Source organism: Lissotriton helveticus, unplaced genomic scaffold, assembly GCF_964261635.1.
Source record: "Lissotriton helveticus unplaced genomic scaffold, aLisHel1.1 SCAFFOLD_513, whole genome shotgun sequence".
Lineage (NCBI taxonomy): Eukaryota > Metazoa > Chordata > Amphibia > Caudata > Salamandridae > Lissotriton > Lissotriton helveticus.
The window spans coordinates 228716-252626 of NW_027611831.1; the positions used below are offsets into that span (position 1 = coordinate 228716).

The window sequence follows — 23911 nt, forward strand, 5'->3', positions numbered from 1 at the left end:
ACAATGCTACGAACATCACTGATTGTTGGGTGTGCGGAATGTTACCAGCCCACCAGAAAAAAGGAGGAACGACTTTCATTCCTCTTCCCTTTTTTCACAATGGTTCTTGTCAAGCTTGGTACGCGCTTTTGTTTGCTTCCAGAAAACCTTCAGTAGGTGGGATTAACTTTTGCCTTAATAAAGTTTGTTATCAAGACAAAGACGGTTATCCTCAAGCAAAGGGAACTAAATGTGAGTGGGAAGAATACCAACCAGACAATGCTTCCTCACCGTATATTTTCACCAAAACAAGAACAATAAATACGGATGCACTTTTTGTGATTTCTGTTACTAAAGCAAAAGCAGATTTATGTATTAAAAATGTGGTTTCAGTTCCAGTAGGGGAAAGTGAATGTACTGTTGTTCTGACTATTGATGGGAGAAATAATAGCACTTTTATGGCCTCGCATAATTCTTATTTCATCTGTGGAAATAAAGTATATCACCAGCTTCCAGTGGGATGGTCAGGGGTGTGTTATATATCCTTTTTGTTGCCCCGTGTATTTTTGGCACCTGAGTTGTATCATAAGAATTTTGTACTATTTCATGATCATTCTATAAATAGAGTAAAGAGAAGAATAAGTACAGATGAAGTGGATCAAACTGATACCACCTTGCAACAGTATGTCGATTTTAATTTAGGCCTGTTTTCCTTTGTGGGTGCTGCACTAAACGGTAGAAAAGTAAGACGATTAACTCGTGTTGTGGAAGCTGTTGCTAATCAGACAGCTATGACATTAGGAAATATTACAGAGGAGCTCAAAATTGCAAGAATTGTAGCGCTTCAAAACAGAATGGTTTTAGATGTAATGTTGGCTGATTGAGCTGGTGCATGTCGCATCATCGGAAGTAGTTGCTGTATTTACATCCCAGACCATTCGTCCTCAGTGTATAGTGCAATTTCCAAACTGCATGAAATTGCTGCAGAAATTCATCCAGAAATTGGTACATGGACATTTTCAGGTTGGATATGGACACTATTTACCACTTGGGGTTGGAAATTATTGACTATTCTATGTGCAATAATTGCGATATTATTCATTTTCTGTATATGTTTACAATGTGGTCCTATGCGTTGTTCTGGTTGTATCACTGGTTGTATCCCTTCCAAGAGAAGTATTGCTGAGACAAAAGCTCAGCAGATGTTAAATAAGGAGATAGCCGAAATAATGCTAATAGATGTATACCATGTAAATCTAGACTATCTAGAATGAAGGACTAGCTTCAGCTAAATGCTAAAAGGGTCGTCTGTCATAAATTGACAGCGATTAGGTTAGCATTTGCTGAAGCTAACGTGTTTTCTATTGTTATGTTTCCCGTTTTCGGAGGCAATTTTATATTGCTACCTTCCATTTTGTATGCCTTACATTACCTCGTGCTCGCCATGTGCTAGTTGTTCATATATTCTGCCTATGAACAAGCTATTTTTAGCTTGTTATCGAAATATGCGCATGCTCAGTTGAGCCACATCTGTTTCTGATAAATCACTGTCAAGATGTGTTTACCCCAAACTGGTCAAACCGTTAGCTCCTCCTCCTATTTCCCGAGCCCCTGTGTGGGTATAAAAGGACCATGTGCCTTCTGATCGGTGTGCTACTTCATGCATTGCCGAAGGGTGTTATCTGAATGTAGTACCACCCTATGGGGTCTTAATAAACTTGTCTTTTCTATTCCAGTTTCCGTGCCAACCTCTATTCTAAGGTATTGAGAGTTGTTAGCGGCATAACTAGGCCTACTGAAAACCGATACTACAGTGTAGCAGTGGTACCGCCAAGCACATTGCCTTCTCAAAACCACTCTAAAACAGCCAGGGATCTCTGATCCCTGAAGGTTGTGGCAATCCAATCATGGTCCGACTGCCCAACTTGTGTTAGGGCGGTCCGACAGCGGACCATCGGATCGCTGTAGTCATACTTAGGCCCTAACTGTTATCAGAAGTTAGAAATGTGAGTTCATAAAATTATTAGAATAAAATGTCACTTTGGAAAAATATTCAAATCGTGATGTCTTAGGGGAATCCATTATGTCACTCTCCATCTCAAAGGCTAAGGACTCCATAAAGGAGTCTGATTCTGCATGTGATGGTTGGTCAACTACCCAAGTCTAGAGCTCCAAAGAACAGACATGATCCCCGGACAGAGACGATGTTCAGACAGTTACAGGCAACCTGCATCCATGTTAGCAAAGCTTGTATTCTGTGATCCATGTGCCGGTGCACATGTTTCCTCATAGACTATTGGTTCAAATCTTGCAGTTTGAAGAAGTCTCTACACCTAAGGGACAGTCCTAAAAATGAGTCACTAAGGCACTCATTAGCAGTCCAATGTCCAATTTATTGGATGTTTGCCTGGGTAAGCAAAGGTCCAATGCCGGTTTGAAGATGCACCAGGTACAGTAGAACACGGTTTGTACGCAGGTAAAGCCGGAATTGCAGTAACAGGACACACGCTCGTACTTGTCCGCAATCAAATAAATAAGGGACATGAAGGAAATGTAGAATATTTATTCAGACTAAAATGCAGTATTCATGGCACAATTAGAAAACAAATGCATACTAAAAATACTATTAGCATGGTCAATCAACCATATGTCATAAAAAGCCCTTTCATGTGATAAGATCTAATATCCTAACCCCCCTCCCTTCTACTGAAGGTAAATGATCATTTATCAAAGATCTCTGTGATTAGTGGTGGACCCCAATCATTAACATACACAGATGGACTTCCTCCATCTCACCTGATGCAGCAATCTTATTTCTCAACCCTTACTCACTGTGTCTACTTAAACTCCTTCACTCACTTCTATGACGAGACATGTGTACTCATAAAAAGTAGCTGCATTCTCTTGCTATGTCGCGGTGCTAGTGCTTGACTAGAGAGAATAACAAGGGGCATTGTTGTTTGACCTCTTCTATGGTATTCAGACTAAATCCCAGGAAAGAACAGAACACAAACACTGATGCAGGTTTTCTGTGAAAGTATATTGTGGCACAACAGTAAGCACTTTTATATAGTACCGTGTGCAAAAGAAATTGCGGCCTACAATGTCAAAATTAGGCTAACAACTACAATGGGACATGCAGGAAACACACAAACGTTTAATACATATTAAGTAAAATTGACTTTTATATAGTTACTTTTTTCTTCCCTGGAGCTCCTGAGGGCTAATTTGCATTAGCCTCCATCTGTCACCCTTCTGGTGAATGACCCTGATTAGGTATGAATATTGCTCCCAGAGAGAAGACAATGGCTTGGGTGTGTTTTTATTCCTGTGGCCAAAATACCAGTTGGGATGTGCATAGAAGAATAGCCCCACCTGTCACAAGCAGACATCAAATGACACCTGCATCGGGCTCTTCTTTGGTGAGTCAGACAGGCGTTAAACCCAGGGGTCAAAACAACTGCCCCAGTACTGGTTTGGCATGAACACAGAAGGGAGGCTGCTCTAGTCCCTGACCACACCTCTTGTTGGGCACACATGCTCTGCCCATAGGGAGAAGGTTTTTCCCTGTCTAATATTTAGTGAGTGAGTAAAAGGAAGATGGTCTTCACAATATAGGTCCGTTAAGAATGTTTAATGTTTAACGTATCATACAATTCCTCTTCAAGCTTCCCCAAACCCCACTTCCACAAATGCAAATCCCAACTATTCACCCAAAACCCCATACCACCATATGTTACATTGCATACCTAACACTTCCTCCCCATTAAAGAAAAAGGAAAACAATAATTGCATAGGAAAGCCAATACTGAAACATTTTCCACAGCATATGACTATGAATAACTCCTAATACTGAAACATTTCCTATTGCACATGAAAATGAATCAGACCTGGTATACCCCCATGTATTATGAAAAGAGATACAGAACTTCATATCCTGAGTTTGGCAGAAGCACTCCAACCACATAATACTTATATCAAACCAATTTGTGCCTCACTCTGTTCACTCTGATCACAAACGGTTCCCCCAAACACTAACGGTCAACTCTTTCACCAAGGTGAGCCCACACAAGTTCAACCTTACTTTCTTTAATGACAGAAATCTACTCTGTATTCGAAAACCTGCAATCACTGGTACAAACAGTACTTTTAGATATCTTGGCAACTTGCTTGGGGGCAGTAAACCGTGAATCACCCTTGAGAACATGTCCAGGTTTCTTAATTCTGACCCAGCTTCCCACATTGAAAATCCTGGACCCATATTTCACACCAACTATGACATAGTTCCTTTGTACTTTCTTCCGCACATCCATCCACTAGCCAAACTTATTTAATAAATATGATTTTGATCAATGCACTCATGCTTGAGTTTAGAGCTCAGAACCCTACCCCGCAACAGGACAAAAGGAGAGATCTCTGTGGAACTACTGAGCATGGTTGTGTAGCCCCATAGCATGTCATCCACAACTGATTTCCAATTCAATTTGTTTATCATTGCCAGTTGCAAATGGTTCTTCAATGTGTGGTTGAAGCATTCAACTAGGTGATTGTTCCTAGGATGATACAGGGATGTCATGTAGTGCTTTATGCCTTGATAATCTAGAAACACCTTCGTTTAATTTGTCACCCATTGATTGCCATTGTCCAAAACAAGGTCTGCAGAATAGCCCTCTGTGTAAAAATTGAATGACAATGCTGGAGGTAACGCTATTTACAAATCCCAACTTCTTTCATTTTGATATATAATTCATGAGAACAATGGCAAACCTGGAATTATCACCTAAAATTGTTATGGGGCCAGCTACGTCCAATGCCACTTTCATACATGGTAATAAAGGAGAACTCACTGGGTCAATAGTGGTAGGTTGAGTGACATGAGTTTTGTCTCCTTAGAATATTCCTCTATAACCGTCAATTCATAGGCAACATGTCCATTTGGTATGAAATTCTCACCCAGAGACTTAAGCCTGGGCCACACCTGCACACTGCGCAGCATGACTTTGCTAAGAATGGGATACTTGCTCAACTCGCTCTCCATTCACTCTCTTCCAATGTACCTTACAACACTCTGTTGATGGAAGTAGTGAACATACAACATCATCATCTCCCTCACCTGCCACTTCCACATCTACAACTGAAACATCTAACAGCAATCTGTACAATAAGTCTGCAATATTTTTTATTCCTTTTACTAGGAACATACTCAATCAATCAAATCAATCAATCAATCAAAACATTTATATAGCGCACTACTCACCCGGAGGGTCTCAAGGCGCTTGGGGGAGGGGGGTCCGCTACTGCTCGAACAGCCAGGTCTTGAGCTGCTTCCTGAAGGCGAGGTGGTCTTGGGTCAGGCGGAGGTGGGTCGGGAGGGTGTTCCAGGTCTTGGCGGCCAGGTAGGAGAAGGACTTTCCTCCTGTGGTGGCTCTTCGGATGCGGGGGACGGCGGCGAGGGCGTGGCTGGTTGATCGTAGCTGGCGAGTGGGAGTGTAGAAGTTGAGGCGGCTGTTGAGGTATCTTGGGCCTTGGTTGTGTAGGGCTTTGTGTGCGTGGGTGAGGAGACGGAAGGTGATTCTCTTCTTGACCGGGAGCCAGTGCAGGTCTCTCAGGTGTTTGGAGATGTGGCTGTGTCGGGGGATGTCGAGGATGAGTCTTGCTGAGGTGTTCTGGATCCGCTGGAGTCTCTTCTGGAGCTTGGCGGTGGTTCCGGCGTAGAGGGCGTTGCCGTAGTCCAGTCGGCCGGTGACGAGGGCCTGGGTGACCGTCTTCCTGGTCTCGGTTGGGATCCACCGGAAGATCTTACGTAGCATGCGTAGGATGTTGAAGCAAGACGAGGAGACGGCGTTGACTTGTCTGGTCATGGAGAGGGAGGAGTCCAGGATGAAGCCCAGGTTGCGTGCGTGGTCTGTTGGTTTGGGTGCGCTGCCTAGGGCAGGGGGCCACCAGGAGTCGTCCCAGGCGGAGGGCGAGGAGCCCAGGATGATAACTTCCGTCTTGTCTGAGTTCAGTTTCAGGCGGCTGTTCATCATCCACTCGGCTACGTCTTTCATCCCTTCGTGTAGGTTGGTTCTGGCGGTGGAGGGGTCGTTGGTGAGGGAGAGGATCAGCTGGGTGTCGTCGGCGTAGGAGATGATGTTGAGGTTGTGTTGGCGTGCGATGGCCGCAAGGGGGCTCATGTAGACATTGAAGAGGGTGGGGCTGAGCGAGGAGCCTTGAGGAACGCCGCAGATGACTTCGGTGGCTTCTGAACTGAACGGGGGTAGGCGGACTCTCTGTGTCCTTCCGGCGAGGAAGGAGATGATCCAGTCCAGTCTCAATATAATAATTACATTCTTGTATGTTATATTCTACTTGGCAATAATGAAAGTAGCCTTGTCACCCCTTTTCATGCTAAACAAGTCAATTAAGTGTTTTTGATCTGTTCTTAGCAGAAAGAGAACACTCCATACATATGTGCAGAAATGCTAAGTTACCTACTACAGAGCCAAAGGTTCCTTCTCAAAGGTTTAGTATGTATTTTAATTCCCCCAAGAGCACGAGAGTCAAAGGCTAACATATCCTTGCTATCATCACTCTTTCTCTGCATGAGTATAGCACCTTCCTCAACTCTAATACCAGTGATAACTTTGATGCTATTGTCCCTAGTATCAAAGAATTAGCAGACCAGCTGATACACTGTCAGACCATACCTTGTTGAATGCTACTTGGCACTCATCACCCCACACAAAAACAACCCCTTTCTTCAACAGGTCCTTGAGGAGGCAGTGGTGCTTGCAAAATGGGGCAACATTTTGTGCAATACTGGGCTAATCCCAGGAAGGATCTTAATTGGTCTTTGTTACCGAGAACAGGTGCTTCCTGTATAGCTTTACGCAGCTTCATTTTGGGATTGCTGTACTCTTTAGCTATATAATTACCTAAATAGTCTAGTCCAGGCTGTTCAAATTTACACTTGTCCTTCCTCAAAGTTACAACCCTCTCCTGCAATAAATTCAAAACACTGTCCAAACGACCATTTTGCTGATGAATTTTTTGGCCAAAAATCAAAATGTTGCCCTGAAAGTACTGGATCCCCTCACAATCCTTGAATATTTGCTTCATAAGCCTTTGGAAGACTGATGCAGTAGATGCAAGTCTGAATGGCATTCATTTAAAATGAAACATACCTTCTGGATTCACACACAAGGACAAATTCCTGGATTTCTCACACAGAACTACCTGGTGGTTTTGCAGGGATTCTGCTCAGACACATAACTGTGCACAGAGACCCAGGACCTCAGTGAATTGTGGTGGACCAAAAACTCACCTCAGTACCTAGAACCCCTAACCGACTCGCATCAGTGTCTCATTAGCTCTTTGTCCTATAGCAAAGTTACCAATGATTAGATAACCGTGAACATGCGACTAAGGTTATTCAGGAATGGTGGGAATCAAGAACACTTTCATTATTATTTTCATGTCAGTCCATAATGTGAGGAAATAAAGACAGGGAAAAGTTTAAAATGTTTATTTTAACAAAGTGCTCTAAGATGCAGTATTTTAGCTAACATAAGAAGGCATATGTTTAGAAATAATACAATCAGCATTGTTACAATTCCATAAAACACAAATGGAGAAATCATATTATAATTATGGTGGGACCAGGAACTAAGGAACCATGTATACCACCCTCCCTTGCTAGAAGCTAAGCATATTATAATATTAGAAGGTCTCTCAGTGGCATTAGCACTTAGGAAATTGAATGTTAACTGTTGCAAATGCTGAATTGGAATATTTGTGACTGTTAAAATGCTTAGTACATATCGCCCCCTTTCTCTTCTTCTCTGCCTGGTCTATCAGTAAAAATTGAAGTGCATATCTTCTGCTGCTTGGTTTACGCTCAACATTTTTCAGCTACTAGGACATTAGAGAGAATGCTAACAAAGAGAGGAAAGGTTCAGAGTAGGTTTATATCCATACAGTACTGTATAGATATAACATTTCATACATAGGAGTAACTGTAATTCTGAAAGACATTTAACTTTTTCCAGTGAACAGTGCAGGAATATGTTTAACCTTTAGGAATCTAAGAATTTAATGATCACAGTGAAAGCTGAAAGGAGAAATACAATGAGATGAAGAACCCCTGTAAATGAGCTGTGGCCAGTGTCAGTCGGAAACGTGAAAGGGAGCTTGATTGGAGTAGATGGAGATGGAGCACAACTTGTTGACTCTCAAACACTACAGGATGTGTTTGGTGGGTCAGAGATGTTGCGAACATAGCCAAAGTCATCAATGAAGCTTTGCTGAAAGCAGAGAACAAAGAAGAGAGGATTAGTTATCACAGAGCACATACATCAGCCATTGAGCATTAACAGTGGCATAAAGATGGTCTTGCATTTTACAAATTCCTCGCAGAGAGGGACACGTAAATGTACAGTCTAGCGCATAATGTAGCACCATCCCCAGAGCCAGTGCATGCAAATGATCATGACACACACAGAACTTTGCATTACATGTCTTCATTCCTCAGCATGTATCCATAATTGAAAATTCTACATCATGATTTCTATCCCTACACTCACACACTTATGTCACTGTTCTATGGAGTCGATCAGCAACCAAAATGGTCCCATCTTCTCTAACTCACAATGCGCTGCATCTTCCCCTTTGTTAAATAAAAAGTGTAAGCAATATATACATAGATGACAACTATTCAATAAGTTGTTCAGGTGCTCAAATCATTTTCCCAGATCTTGTCATGTACGGCTGCAGGGATACAGGAGATCTGCCCATGACTGGCACTGGTTATAAAAATACTGGTATAGTCACTGGGCAGATACATGAAATGCAAATAATCTCACATAATGGACTTTTCAGGATGGTGAGCAGTCACCATGTGTCCTTTACTGGGCACAAATTCTCAGTGGGGTAGCATTAAAAGGAGCATTACACTTCCAAACACTGCCCCGAGCACAGCGTTGTCTATCAGCATAGGTCTTCATTTTCTGTTTGTGAGATGAATCAGTAGTGTGAAGTTTATCAATGTCAATAGATCTTTCAGTTGCCCATTGTGGCACTTTGGTTCTTATATTTCTCCCAAACATTAAGGTGACAACACCATTTGCCTGTGGGCAGAGAGGTGTACTTTTCTAATGATTGACATTCAAATGAGTGAGAAAATCTTTAAACTTTTGACTATTGAAAGGTGTGCCATTGTTAGATTTCAAAATCAAAGGAACATCCCATTTTGCAAAAATGCTTTCTAATCTCTCAATTACTCTTCCATGAGTAGATGATGACAGATCTGCCTCAAGAGGAAAATAGGAGTATTTATCCACAGTGACTAGTAGATGATGTCCATTGTCAAGGGCTTCAAAGAAATCAATTGCAATCTTATCCCATGCATTTGCACAAATGACAGGCCTTTAATTCATTTTGAACTCATTCATCAAGATGAGAGAACCGCATTAGGTCCCAGAGAGCTCGTTAAGAAGAAACATTCTCAGTTGACAATTCTAGAACATCAAAGAGAAAAATGATCCTGGGTTGAGCTTTAAATATTGTACTAGGATGGTCTTCATAAAGTTATCTGTTCTCTGTGTTGTTTTTAGAATGTGTTAATTGTTTGTGGTAAGTCTGAATGTGTAAGATCAGATAAGACAATACTCTCTGTGTCTTGGTGATGTTGTTTTCATTAATCCATGTATTCTTTATATTGTATTAATCAACCTGATACGATTATATAATATATCATATTTATTGTTGTGATACAAATATAAATAAGAAGCTAAGGGCATATTTACAAGGGCCATATCTCTGATTTTTTCGCTTTTAAAGCCAAAAAAGCTGAGATAAAAATATCGCCCTATTTACAAGAGGGGGCTAACATGCATTAGTGCATGTTAGCACCCTTTTTTCCAACGTCTCCCTTTGCATTTCTAATGAGATGCAAAGTGGGCATCACTGGGCAGTACAACCTTGTAAACATCGCTGATGTGCACATCGCAATATTTACAAGGTGGCCCACGTATTTATCAGACGTTAGTTTTGGGCAAAAATCGCTGTTTTCGCCCATAACTAACGTATGCTAAAATCATGACTATCCCATACCTAATATAGGGGGTGGATTCTTGTGTTACAACCACATGGTTGTATCAACAAGCATATCGACGTTTTGCAGGGAACTTCACTGGAAAACCAGCAATGTTCCCTGCAAAACGGTGATCACCCCGCTATCGCTGGAATTTATATCGCCATTGCACTATGCTTTGTAAATACAGCGCAAGCATGACGATAAATTCCAGTGATAGATGGCAATAAATATTAAAGCGATAAATGCGCTTTACAATGTTTATTGTCGTCTGTTGTTAAGTATTGCCATGATATGTTATTGGTACATGTGAGAAATAGTCAAGAGGGTTTTGACCTTTCTCTGATGATACATATTCATATAATCATACGCATGTAGTTGTAACCCTCACCTCTCAATTACATGGGCATCTTGGCTTCATGATTGGTGAAAATGGTGAACAATGCTTGGTAATTGGTGAAATGCATTCCACACAGGAACACATGAAAATGTTCACAAGCCCACACCACAGTGAGACTTTCTATTTCAGGTTGTGAATAGGCATGTGTATGACCAACTCTGATTAGCATAATCCACAATGTACCTTCGGGCATTGGGATGTCCTATGTGCTAGGGTAGGATGGCACCCAACCCCACTGGGATTGCATTAACCCAATCTCCGTCTACAGCTTCAGATCAAAGCATGCCTTTACAGTGGCATTCTTAATTGCATGTTTAATTTTCTTGAAGCTTTGTTCACAATCATGCAACCATCAAAATGTTACATTTTGTTTCGCTAAGTCTCTCAATGGGGCACAGTCGCAAAATCACGTATATACCTTGAGCAGTAACTGGCCATTCCAAGGAAGGATCGCAGCATGAGTAGATCTTCTGGGGGAAAAGTAGGTATGAACTAAGAACTTGTAGTTTTGTTTTTATAAAACTCACATTTTTCTGCATTTAATGTGAGACCTGCATCTGCAAGTACACAACACATGTGTGTAAGATGTTTTTCATGCTCCTTTCGTGTGGTGCCAAAAACTAGTATGTCATCACTGTAATTGAAAGCATTTGTGACTGGCTGTATTATGCGACAAATGACATCCTGAAAGAGTACTGCAGCTGAGGACATCCCGAAATGTAGGGGTATATTCACAAGAAGGCTGAGTAGCCGCTGCATCACTTTTTTGATGCAGCAGCAGTGCAGAGTGCTGACCCATGTCTACAAGGCCATGCAAAGCCACTTTACATGGCTTTTCATGGCCTCGTAGTTATGGAGTAAGGCATAGCAGTGCAAGTCACTGTTTTGACTTTCTCCACATCATAGAGGCATTTCAGTGGTGTTAACAAGTAACACCGATTGGATTTTGACATATTCTTAGATTTACAAGGACTTGTAAACCTGTGAATGCGTCAAAAGCCTACACCTCCCCTCGTGTGAAGTAAGGGTTGTGTTGTATTGCTATAAATATGATACACCCTGCACTTTCCTTATTGACACACCACGGCACAGCAAACTGGCTTGTGGAGGGGCGCTGCATCAGTTCCATGTAAATATACCCCATCGAATGAGGAAAATGCCTACCCTGATTGTCTTTGTGCAGGAAGGGGCCCCTTCATGCACAAAAACAATCATGTCAGCAACACACAATGATGCAAGGGTGCCTGCATTGGTGCTCATCTGCAAATTATGCGCTACTCCGGCTGAAAGGAAAGGAATGCAATTTATCTTGTAAAAACAGTGTATAGCTGCCCATTCGATTTGGTGTAAGGAAGTATAGCAAACAATTTGACATTTATATCTAAACAAGCCAACATGAGTCGAAAAGGTAGTAATGTACCTTCAATTTTCTTCCTGTTCAAGTTGGTAATACCCTTTGTTCAAATCGAGTTGGGAAAAGACCTCAGCTGCATAATCATGTCCACAAAGTGCAGGCCTGGATGTAATTCTCTTTCAATCACCTTGCTCACTTGGCGCATATCAAACCAGATGCACACAACTCCTCCACAATCCTTCACCGGACACCCATTATGTAGGACAGCTGGTTTGATCAATGATGTCATTTTTAAATAATGCCTCAAATTTCTTTTTAAATAGCTGTTTGTAAATGAAGTGCAATTCAACTACGTTGCTGAGCAGCGGCACGGATGTCCTCATTTTTGTGAAGCTGCACTTTCATTGTCTTAAGTCTTCTCACTCCCTGGAACAAAGATGGAAACTGATTCACTATCTCATGATAGGCATTGATTTAATAGTTTGAAGAAATCAGCCCCATGTCAGCAGCAGTGATAAAACTGAGTAAACATATACTCAGTGAAGTACCATGCAGGACATGAATTGTCGCGTGTACGTATTTTTATGCTTCACAGTTGCTATAAATGAACCTTGCCTTTGCAGTGGCTTCAAAGCAGTCCATGTATACATTTTGGTTTATGAAGGGGTTAAACGGGGCAAAACAGGGCACTGGAGACAGATGATTGTACTTTTTAGTTGGCATAATGTTCATCGGTGCACTACGGTCTACGATAAACAGTATGCAGCACCTATTCGTGATATATGATCACGCCACCGACAGTGTCCAAATGAATTCTGTATCCACTTGTTGATCTCATTTCCACTGCTATTCTTTCTTGCTAAAAGCTAAGCCTACATGTACACATGGTTCAGTAGTTGACTGACATTGTGCAGCCAACTTCCTCACTGTCGCTTGACAATGACAGTGACAAACTTTCAGATGAGGAATTGGACAACACTCAACGCCATTCAGTTTCTACTTGCCTCAACTGAGGATGCCTCATGTTCTTCTGGGCATGGTTGAACTTTCTTGCATTCATTTTTCTTTCTCACTGTGACACATTTGATCTTTCCTTTGCAGACCGTTACAAAATGGTTCACTTTCCTGCAGCCTTTGCAGATCTATCCAGTAGCGGGACATTTGCCGTCATGTGGAAAAGAACATCCACATTGGAAACACAACTTCTTCTTCTTTGGAGACATTACTATGGCCATCTACCTTATGTTTCAACTTGCTTTTCACACTTGGCACTGACTCATTGTGGGCCAACATGGTCTCCATTCTAGCAGCTTACCTGTCAGCTCCTTCGGCTGCTCTCTCAGTCATAAGTACTTGCTCAGAAATGAATATCTCTTACAGTATTCTTCGTCTGAAAGAATCTGAGAGACAACCATCTATTACTCTGGGGCATGGCCTCTTCATCATTCAATAAGCAATGGGAATGGGATGGCGGCACACCCTCTGTAAAAGTTCAACTGTGTGAGCTTAAATGCGATTTTAATCATGTCTTAGGGTGCCGAGGAAAGAGTCCCTCCTGGCCGGTGGGGGCTCCAAATTTCCACAAAAGAACTGGGGGAGTGCAGGAGCCACCTGCACTACTTCCAATGGCACTCCGAATGGAGATGAATTCTCCTTCAATGAAAGTTTTGTGAATGTAAACGAAGTCGTAAGTGAAAGTACAATAATCGTCAGTACTCCGTTACTGATGTATTTATTTAGAAAGTTACATATTGAATCATAGAAACTTCATGGCAACGACTTCATTGAAGAAACATGTAGTCAATTTGAAATTCAAATTATCCGATTGTACTGATTGTGACCCTATGCATTTCGGGACAAAAGCCCTTCATCAGGGGGCATTTCACAAATCGGATAGTGCAAAGAGGAGACGCTTCTCTTGTCTGTTAAGCGGGTAACTCATTGGACTTGCCTTGCTTGATGAGTGAATCAAGCCTTTCTACAAATTCATCTATTGCTTCACTGTATTTCTCCCTTTCGTGACTGAGAAATTATTTTTTGTAGTCTACATTTAGCATTGGATTGATCCTCTTTGATTTGACGGTATATAACTTAACCACTGTGTGATATTTTCGTTATCACTTCTTTTACTCCTGCACCCGCTAAAGTCTTTAGATATTTAATGATCTTTTTTTCATTTGCTTCTTCCGTTGTATCAATGAAATCATCAAATATTTTGATCCAGGCAGTCCGTCTGTCACCAATATTCTGATTTTTAGTGGAATTAAAGGGAGGCAGGTGTTTCAAGAATGCTGCAGCATCATAACCGGTGTAACTTTATGCTGCCAGGAGCATAGCCTGCTGGGGCAGTCTCAGCTGCCCACCTGGGCTGGCACCTTCATCCAGTATCCGCTGCATTTGGATCATCACGCCTGCTCTCTGGTTGTAAGTTGCTGTCTTTTTCTTTGGTGATGAGAAGAGGCTTTGTTTCCTGCAAAGGTGATTCACCCTTCTCAACTCTTTGCATTGTACCTGGTTTCTACTGCCTTTAGTGTTTCTTTGTGTTAGAAATGTTTTCTACTTACTCTGTTCCTGGTTGTAGCTGCCTTTAGCATTGTGATGTATGAATAATATATCTTTGTTATGCTGTGGCGCATTATCTCTTGTCTCAACATTTACCAGCAAATTTCTAGCCAATGAGAAGGAAACTTTCTGTAACGCCTTCACTTTCTTTACAGTCCTTTCACTGGCTGGAGTGGCGCTTTGACTCCAGATACGCCAACGGTCAGCTTTCACTTCAACTGAGGCACATGTGGCACATACAAGCAGTTTGCTGGGCCATGGCAAAATCTATGGGAGAGCACTCTCAGTTCTTCGGGTCATGGGGTTTACGTAATCCCGTATCTTGTCCCCAGTTGCAGCATCCTCCCCAGCTCAAGTACATGCTAATGATCACGCCACCGATGGTGTTTGGTATTACATGTCTTTATACCTCAGTATGTAATCATTAAGTGAACATTCTACATCATGAATTACATACTCACACCCATGAACTTACATTTCTATTCTATGGAATCTTTCAGAACCAAAAGGTTTTTTTCATCTTTGACTTTCAAAGCCCTACACATAGGTACTTGGTGATGTTGGCTGTTTTAAAATTGTGGATCTTCATAGGTGAACAGATATACTTGTGGTTCTCTTGTGATGCTTTGATTCTGTAATGCCTACTCTTGGTAATGCAGGACCATGTAAGTAGAACTGCCCCCATGGGGCCTGAACCTTTTTTTGATTTTCTTTTAAGAAGGGAGAGGGGCCCCGGAGACCCCATCCACTGAGACCTGGCACTTTTTTTCAAATTATTTTTAAACTAAACGAAGGGGACTGCCCGTACTTAATCCTGGGCTGAATTCAGAATTGGGGACCCCTGCTCCCATGCACCGGCCTGTAGTATGGGTGCCCTGGTGGCAACCCAGGGAACCCACTGCCAGTGTTGGGGACAGTGGGGGGAGCCTCAAGGCCCTAACACTCCTTTCCAGGTCCACACCACGTTCAGGTGCTGGAATTGCTTTCAGATCTAAGGAGCTGCTGACATGCAGCTCTCTGGATCCCAAAGCAATGTGTATGTTTCCCTCCTCGCTTCACAGCAGGCAGGGAAAGACACGTGCTCTGCTTTCACCAACCAAGAACACTTTTCCTCTCGCTTGTTATGTTATGTTATGTTATACTATATTTATAAAGCGCACGGTTACTCAAAGTATCCTGGCGCTGAATCCCAAGAAAGCCCCCCACATGACTATTCGAGGAAACAGACACATAACAATCCAAGGAGAGACAGAAAGAAAGAGCCCTCAGAAAAGCAAAGTTTTGAACTTCTTCTTAAAAACAAGCAGGTCCGATACCTTCCTAAGGGCCATAGGGAGCTCATTCCAAGCAAGACCCACTTTACGGGTGAAAGAGCAGCCACCCAGCCTTTGTCGACAGAACCAAGGGTTCTGTTTCAGGAGTTGGTCAGCGGACCCCAATTGCCTAGGGGGTCTATAAAAGGCAAAATGCTTCTGCAGATAGAGCGGGCCCAGTCCATACACTGCTCGTTGGACAATGGACAGCATTTTGAATTTAAGACGCGACTCAACTGGGAGCCAGTGCAGATGACGAAGATGAACCCGCACACTCTGCCTGGTGGAAAGTCCCAGGAGGAGTCTCGCAGCCACATTCTGGACTACCTGCAGCTTCCTGGTCAGATAGCCAGGGCATCCCACCAGGAGAGCATTAGCATAGTCCAGGCGAGAGAGGATCAGCGCACGGACCACCGTCTCTTTAGCACGGGCTGGCAAGAGGGGAAGGAATTTCCTCAGAATTTTTAGCGTACCAAAGCATGTCCCTATAAGCGTTTTCACATGTGCGGCAAAGTTTAGATTTTCCTCAAACCAGACCCCCAGATTTTTTTATGAGGCCCTTGTTTGATAGAGGGGGCGGGCGGCCACAACCTGGCTCTGAAGTCCACCGGGAACGTGCCAAACAGGAGAACCTCTGATTTTTCTTCGTTGAACTTTAGCTGTGCATTAGCCAGCCAGCGAAACACCGCTGCCAAACAGTGCTGCGCCGAGCTGACTGAGTCCTCACCATGCTTCCAGGAGAACAACAGCTGTGTGTCGTCCGCATAGGCCATCACCTTAGCCCCCAATGACTCCGCCAGATAAACCAAGGGAGTCACTTAGATGTTGAACAATAGGGGGCTAAGTGAGGAGCCTTGTGGGACGCCGATGGAAAGGGACATAGGTGCCGAAGAGCAAGGGGGCTGCCAGACTTGCTGAGACCTGTCCTCCAGAAAGGATCTGAGCCAGCTGCAGGCAGAGCCAGTGATGCCAATAGCAGTGAGACGGTCAAGCAGAAGAGAGTGGGGCACCGTATCGAATGCCGCCGAGAGATCAAGCATCACCAAGGCTGCTCTCTCGTCGGCATTCAAGCAGTCCCATATAGCTTCCGCAACCTCAAGTAAGGCTGACTCTGTGCTATAAGAAGGACGGAACCCTAATTGTACCGGGTGCAATAAACCCTCCTTCTCAACAAAGTTGGAAAGCTGAGAGGTAACTGCTTTTTCACAAACCTTCGCCAGGCTGGGCAGAAGCGAAATAGGCCGGTAGTTGGCGGGGACAGATGGATCCAGGGTAGGCTTCTTGAGGAGGGGCAATATGAGCGCCTGCTTCCAGGAAGACGGAACATAGGCATCGCGGAGCGACTGATTAACCAGAAGGTTACATTCTGGATTAATCACATCGGACTGCTCGGCCAGCAACCTAGCCAGACAAGGATCCTGAGGGGACCCCGATTTCAATGCTCCTAGAATACGGTGGGAGGCCAGAGGGTCAATGGGGGTAAAGGCCGAAAAAGAATGGACCAAAACCCTCTCCGAACCGCCCAGTGGAGCAGTCGGGGTCGGCATAGGATTATCCAGGAAAGATTCTTGAATGGCCATAATTTTATCTCTGAAGTGTTTTGCCAAGGTGTTGCACCAGGTGTCCGAAAGCAGAGAGTTTGCTATGGGTTGGCAGGATCGGTTCTCCCACCAAGCACTAGGAAAATGCAATATCCCTGGGCTGGACACCTTGGGACATTGCTAGAGCCAGCCCTTCCCCAAGTCCAGATAGGACTCTAGGAGGCTGGCCCGCACAGCCCCTCCTTTATTTGTTTTAGCTTTAGCCCGAGTAGGTGGTAGACCCATGGCTGCGGGGGAGGGGAAGAGCCTCCCTGCATTATTATGATATCTAGCCCCAGAGAGGTGGCGGTCATTAGGGCTCTGGGGGCAGTCTTGCCCCTCACACTTCTATTATGTTTAGCCCTAGATCAGTGGCGGTCCCCAGAGCTGCAGCGGGCCCCCAGACGCCTCCAAATTATTAAAACATTAGCCCAGGGGAGGTGGCGGTCCCCAGGGTTTGTGGACTGCAGCAAGAGCAACCCCCACATGAATAAAAAAAGATTCCCTTGGGGCAGTACCCGGGGCTTTAGGCTTTCTAGGAGGGGGCCCGTGCACCCCTCCTACATATTGAAACTAACCCCTGGGGCCTGGTCCACCCGGACGAAGCACAGGAGTACTGGTACAGATGAAACAGTTTGTCAAATTTCTTCAAATGAACACTGCGACAAACAGCATTTGATTGCTACCCTGTCAAGCACCAACATTTCTCAATTCACTATTCACTATATTCGAATTGTAGTGACTGCAATTAACAGACTACACAAGAGCATTGATTATAACAGGCTCACTCCATTAATTCCTGAGTTCAGGGATTGAAACCATTTATAAAGAATTGAACATATAATGGCTCAAACAGTTTAATATCACTTCATGCACAAATGTATTTTTTCAAATTCTTCATATGGAAATAGAAAGCAGCTTACATTAGAATTAAACACTTCGATATACTGAAGTGTTTCCTTTGTTTGCTTTTGCACCAGTGCAATATTGTCAGTGGTCCAGGGAATGGAGTTCAAAGCATTGGGATACCTGCAAAAGAAAAGACCGATTAGTTAAAAAAGGACAGGAGGTTTTCTATATAAGTTTTATTAGGAATACCCAAATGCAGTTGAAAAGAACAACCAGGAGCTTTCAATCAAAGTCCCCAAATGGGGGCTCTGTGTCCCGCAGTCCTTTAGCATTTGGTGGTGTCTCCTTTTTCTAAGGCTAACAGCACACATCAAAGGTGGACCACCCCCTTTGAAACTTCTCTCACTACATGGACATCACTGAGAGGTGGGAAGAGGCAGCACCTTATATATCTGATGTGCTCTTTCATACCTCAGACGCTGCCCTCATAGGCCTTAGTCTAAGGGGTCACAAAGGCAGAAGCAGAACTCTAATCATGGCTCAACCTTGTGCTAAGCCTGATGAGGCTGATAAGAGGCTACAGGAAGCACAAATTGCCAAGCCTGTGATGTCACTGGTGTTCAATGATATAATTTCCGCTAACATTGGTGATTTTTAATGTGGCAAACAGCCTGGAAGTGCTGTTTTGCAATTCATGCCCTTTGGATCTGCAGCACTATTTTAACCATTGGTTTGTTCATCATTTTAACTGTCTTGCAAGTGGTTTAATTACTTACATGTAAGTCTTACATGTTTACTTCTTTGTTCAATCTTTTTAAGCACATCCACTGCCTCACCTGCTCATGTATTTCAGTAAAAGTCCTGTTAATGATTCAGCAATTGTTTAATGCTGTCATAGTAGCAAAAACTGGTTGGGCCACTAATTGCTTAAATATTTCTTTAAGACCTTTAAAAACAAGCAGCACTGTGTACTCTCTAGCGTCAACGTCATTAAGACCAAGCAAGTGGGATATTTCACTTATAGGATACTACAGGCCCCGTTTAGAGTTTGGCAGACAGGGCACATCACCACAAATGAGTACTGTGTCCGCAAATCTGATTGTCCAATCACTCTATTTAGAGTTAGAAGGATTTTCAGATTATTGCCGTTGGAAGAGTTGGTGTCTCTGTTTAAACCTTACATTGTGGACCTGTATCGGACTGCCCACCCTATTTAGAGCAGACAGAACTTTTCCCGGCAGTCACAAACAGACAAAAAAGAAAAACACCGGCCATACATTTAGAGCTGTCAGAGTCATCATTATGTTGTTTTTCAAAACAGGTCCCTCTTTGGGAGTTTGTTTTTGTAAAACAAAAAAATTAGCAGAACAGAAGTATGAAACATCGCATCCATTCAAAAAACTTTCAGCACCCTCAGAGGAGCTGCAATGGCAGCAGCTTCTTTAAAGGAACATGCATCTCTACCAGTTCTGTAGACATGTCTAAGTATGTTGTGCAGGGCCTTTGTCTATTAGAAAAATGTAAAAGAGATCAATTGTAAATTTATTTCAGTAGACATGGATGACACTTTATGTTGATCAATTAAGAGATAGCTGGATTGGACTGAACAACAAGCTAGTTGTCTTAGTATCCACCTGGTGGATACTCTATCTAACCAGACAGTCCTTAGCTTGCGACACACTGCATCAGAAACGTTTTCAGCAACTCCTCCCACATTCTGGTAGGTGGTATTCTCAGACTGCACGGAGGTTCTGCACTGCCTTCAGAAGGGATGCAATGAGTCATATATAAAGAACTTGTAAATTGAGTAGACTCCCCAATGTTGAAAGCCCACACTACTGTTGGCAGAACAGAAGCTAAGCACCAAGTTGCCACGGAAGAAAGTGATATATGGTTGGTGTACTGACATCACCTATAGCTCACTGACATGGAACACTGAAGTACTTGTAATAAGGAAATCATTCATAATTCACAGCAACATCAGACAACAGCTCTGCATAAGATCCATAGGAGTGCATATCAAGCAAGTGTTAATATCCCACTGTAGCAGGAGTAAGCATATAAGTAAGCATATAAGAGAAACCCTTCAGGAACCACATCACAACAGATGACTTCCACAACAAAGCTCGGACCGACAAATGAAAAAAGGACTAAAGGGTCCACAAATAACATTTACCAAGATCACAGCAAAGTCTTGTGGGCTTGAAACAAAACAAATAACACTTCAGATAACTTGGCCTGAAGTGGGTCAGGCTGATGGTACTCACATTAGACTAAACAGTACACGTTTATATGTTCAGATACAAGAATACATTGATTTTAGTACATGGGTTCTAAGCCTCCAAATAATGTCTACTTCTTCTGAGGGCAAATCAAAACTACTAAATTGGTTCCTTTTAAGGGAATGTAGGTTGTGGAGGTCTGAGTGTAGATCACTGATTTACTGCTGAGACAGGATACCCTCCTAAGGAGGTAGCTAGTGTTGTGTAGCATTTTAGGATTCAAGCGAAATTTACTGATTCATGCCCTTATATAGGTACAATTCACATTGCCCTTATATAGGCATAGAAATCATAACCATATTTAGACATAACCCATGCAGTCTACATACAGGCATGGCTACTTCCACTTTTTCCAAAAAGCCAAAAAGATTTCTTGGAAAACTCGGCTTCAGCAGTCAGGGACATCCCCTTGCTTGAAAATTAATTTGTCCAAGAATTCATGGAGTTTTCAAAGAACTACCATTCCCTTGGGGTTCTTTGGTGACGTTATTATGTTCGATTTTACGTCAAACTAGGACCCTTCCAGTTATAAATATGCATACACTTGCCCTAGCAAACACACAGTGGTTTGGAGCAGCTCGACTATCTACTTGCCAGATGCAGCTCGCTAAAGCAAGCGCCGAAGGAAGCCAACCCTCCAGCTGACACACTAACAGAGAGGCTACATTTCTCTTGGCGAGAATCCAGTATTTCCAAGCTCCCCTCGTGGGGTGTTGGGAAATCAAGTACGAGACAGAGATACCAGACCTCCCTCATTCTAAAACCAAGGTATGGAGCTGATTAGACCCTAACAGAAATCTTGGTTAGATTCTTGGCAAAAAAACCTAAACCTATGCTCCACCTCACTTATTTCTTCCCTCGTACTAGACTTAGGTTAGGTATATTGGGGTAGGCGTATTTTAGAAGCACCAGTTGAGTACTTTTTAGCCTTTGTTGTCTATGTATGTATTTATCTATGGTTTAGAAACCATACAATGCTTTTACAGTATTATTTCATAATACTCTTCTTACTGTACGCATTATACTTTGCAACCAGTATTACGATTGTAGCAGTTCACTTTCTTGCATGAGAAGGAAGTCTGTTCAATAAACCCTTTTATTGAAAACGCCCGTCTCTCTATTTCTCTGCACCTCTGATGAAGCGAAGCATGCACGATTGACTGAGTAAACTATCTATCTATTGTTTCCACGACTCTGAAGATCAGTTTTATTCTTGGGGAAACAAAGTTGTCATCTTTATGCGGTTGTCAGTATCGAATCCCTTCTTGTTATTCAAGAAAGTTTCTAGTGACCTCTGAGCTTGCTGGCACTCAAAATTAAGTCTAATATATTCAATAGACACCTAGTCAACATAAGTCCTATTTCAAATCTACAGGATATATTATTCCAATGCGCAGAGCCTATTGGGAATATAGGAACTACAATACACTAGAGCGGAGGTGAAGCTCTCAGGTTCAGTAGGTTGGAGCACCATCCTCCTGGCTTAAAACAGGGCAGCAAGAATGATGTGAGCTCAGTCCATCCTGACCTTCAGATATCGGGAAAGAAGCAGCAGCAGTGGAAAAGCAAGCAGATTAAATGTTTATCCCAGGGAGCCTTGAAGTTCTAACACTAGTGTGCAGGAAGCATGACACTGTGGGGCTCATTGCCATGTTAGTTGGAGTTGCCTACGACTGATACCATCTTAGGTCGGCGGTTCTGACTGCCTGTTTACAATGCGACTTAACACTGTTCAGTTGGATACCCCTGTTCGCTATGGGAGATAGTGTCACAGCCAGAAACCAGCCTTAATCCAGGCTCCTATTGAGAAAAGGGGCGTGTGAAACCCTGCTTCCTGTGGCAGGCACCCCATTGCGCCTACCACACAGTGCAGGGGTTTACAGGGGGATACCCTAGGTACCCCCTCGACCGCCAACCATAGTCTGCAGGGTGAAGTGGGCCCTGCTAGAGGCCCCCAAAGTCACTCTCTGACAGCCTTTCCATGTCCAAAAGGCCGACATGGACCGGCTGTGGGAAACCGACATTCTAATCACAACTGCAGAAACGCCATCCATTGGCGATTATGGTGCAGTTCAGACTGGCTGGAAGACTCCGAGAGACGTTCAGAACCACGTCGGAATAGCCGACTGGTTTACATTCTGACTGCCGACATCGTAATCGGACAGTCGGACCACAAACTGACTGTGTAGGTCAGAAAGCCTCCGACTGCAGGCAGAAAGCTTCAGAATAGTGGTAAGATGCTTTCCGAACAACATCGTAATCGCTCCATGTGTGTTCTCTGCAGTAGTATAATAATCTATTCAAGGCATGCACCACTCACCAAAGAGATGTTTTGCAACCCTTTCTGGTGCAAATGTCCTGTTTGCCCCACCAGATGGTGCCTGCTTAGCTCATGCACCCTGACATTTTAAGAACCCACCAAATGATTAGCAGTCCGAGATATCGCTTGGCAGTTGACCCACTGCCAGAGACTGGGTGCTTCCTGGCACAGTCCCGTCAACCCATTACCATCCTTTTTGTTGCAGTACCAGTGGCGGTTTTGCTGTCAGCCAGGAATTGATACTGTTTATCTTTGCTCAATGGGAGAAAATTCTTCAGGACCAATTGATTAGCACACAATCTGAAAGTAATTTACCTCAAGTACAAACTGAAGGAAACGTCTGTGAGACTGCAATGTGCATGAAAAGATGCCTCATCCAGTCCCCTTAATGCAGGGCATAGAGGAATTTGGCCATCAGCTCCAAAATCTTTAACATGCTCTTACAAAGGAAGGCATTCGAGAACCGAAGCACTAGAATCAGTAGAACCTGCCAGCATTCTCAGGCATTCGGAAGAAGTGGGAGGGAAATCCTGTGCCCTTCTCTACCTCTGGAAAAACTCTATGGGTCGCCTTGTCCAACAGTGAACTTCTTGAGAGAGAAAAGGAAGTATGATCTTCTGAATTTAGAAGAAGAGGAGCGAGTAAGATATGAACACAAGGGTGTAACCATGTTGAATAACCTGTGAAACTCACTGGTCTGAGGTAATCCCAAGCCAGTCAAGTAGAAAAAGCATGTGCTGCAGTCATGGCAGGTGTTGAGGAAGAAGGAGATGGGTGTCCCTGCTGATGGCTATGGCCTCTGCCACCACCACATCCCTTAGAGGAATGAAAGGGCTGCATATATTGTTGTACAGACTTCCAAGTCTGCATTTGGCAATAAGCAAGGTCTCCTCTGACTTTACAGTATTGTCAATTGAACTGACAGTCTGGAGATTGCAAGCCCAACAAATGGGGCTATTACACAGCTCTCCTTGAAGCGCTCTAGGGCAGAATCTGTTTTCAATCTAAAGGGCACTTTGAAGGCAGATGACACAGCAGGGGTGTCGAAACTGAGAAAGTGAGAGACCAGAAGACTGAAGGATGGCCTGTGAATGTGGCACACAATGTAGGGAACCTGAACTAAGGGGACCACTAGGATACCTGAATAGAAACTGATCAGTTTGGACTATTTTATGAACCAAAATGGTCTGCAGAGGTTTA

At 43.3% G+C, this 23911-nt stretch overlaps 1 pseudogene; it reads right to left on the minus strand.

Annotated features, from left to right (window-relative positions):
- Positions 1 to 7790: 7790 nt before the first annotated feature.
- LOC144806959 (putative DBH-like monooxygenase protein 2) overlaps positions 7791 to 23911 on the minus strand; it is a 328657-nt pseudogene continuing 312536 nt past the window's right edge.